A 1,608-nucleotide genomic window follows, 5' to 3' on the forward strand; every position below is an offset into this window, starting at 1 on the left:
TGACGTCTCAACTTCTGAACTGCCTCCCCCAGGTCTACTGAAGCAATGCCTCTCCTCCACTCTGGGTTTCTCTGTGGGATGGCGCAGCTCCTCTGACAGTGATTACCGTGTCTTTGTACGGAGTGAGTCCACCAGCTTCACTTCAATCGTGATGACATAATTAATCATCTTGATCCGTTGCATGATTGAATATATCAAGCTTCTCAAGGATCCTAGCAACTTGATTCAGGGCTGATATCTCTGGCCACTTGTTTTGGTCCCAACTGCTTCGTTTTCGATGCGTTCTGACCTTTGCAGTTTTTCCTATTCGGTGTCGCTTTTTAGGTTTTTTGGTTCACTCTCCATTGTGAAATGTAATTATTATGAACGATGGGAAATGTATTATTATGAACGATGGGAAATTTAAGAATCTTGGTTCAAAGCATAATATTGTATTGGGTTCATTTCAACTAGTCTAATACAGCAGACGACAATCAACCCTTATTTTTCATAGGATAAATGCGTGTGTTTTCTGACGATTCGTTTTTTACCCTTTTATCTGGCAACAAAACTGACACTTTTTTTACAAGAGTCATGTTTGCATTGATCACTAAACCTGCAGTCGAATGCAAACAAAACATAACTCTGATAATGTATGCACTGTCCTTGAAATGGATTGGTCCACACCCGAGACTGCTTTCCTTAGAGCCAATTATCATTTTGCTACTGGCAAACGAGGTTCCAATGGTACATGTTTACTAAACAGTTGACTACCTTATCAATGCCTACGCAATAGGCTCTTTCTTTCATTGGAACATTTAATGCAAGGTGGTACCTTCTGTTATAAACTGAACCTGGCGACTCCTCTCAGACTCTAGTTCTCTACTTGCATCGTCTGCATTTCCCACCAGAAGTCCTCCGTTGTCGACTTGGACGCTCTTGTCGCTAAATCTGCCACGCAGGTCGTTGTGCATGTTTGGGAGTACCGTAACTCCAGCAGTGTATTGAGTATCCTGGATACGTTCCTGGTACTGTGGAAACTTCCTATTCGCGTTGACGCTGACACCATACTTTGTTGTTCTCTTGCAGTCACGCTACCCACATGAACTTGTGGTGCGCAATCCATCCAGATGCAGGTTTTTCTAACTTTGTTCTTGATGTCTCCAGCGGTGCGGAATGAGGCCGTGGATGTGGAGTCTGTGCAGGGGGAGTGTGGCTTCTCCATCGCGAGGGACGGTGCTGCGCTCCACTTCACCGCTGCTGGTGATGCCTGCCACGTGCGCGTGGAGGTGAACACGAGGAGACCGTTGTGACTTGCGTCGATCCTATTATCTGCTGGGACTGCTGTGTAGTAGCGAAATTGATGTTTCGCAATCCATAACCGATCGACCATCACGTCCACCGATGTTGTCTGGCCAGAATCGACTTGAATTTTGTCTACTCTGGTATTTTCCCCTCCACGTTTGCTTGGCTCGTACATTATTTTTAAGTCTCTTCCAAATTTTTTTTTAGCTCATGCCGTCCAATCTGGAACTTGTTTTTATGCTTTTTCTATTTATTCCTACAAAATGTATTTATTTCGATCATCCCTGGTGGTATCGACTTTGTTTCTAGTTATACAGCAGCTCT

Source organism: Lethenteron reissneri, chromosome 69, assembly GCF_015708825.2.
Source record: "Lethenteron reissneri isolate LAM-NWPU_2019-01 chromosome 69, ASM1570882v1, whole genome shotgun sequence".
NCBI classification, from domain to species: domain Eukaryota; kingdom Metazoa; phylum Chordata; class Hyperoartia; order Petromyzontiformes; family Petromyzontidae; genus Lethenteron; species Lethenteron reissneri.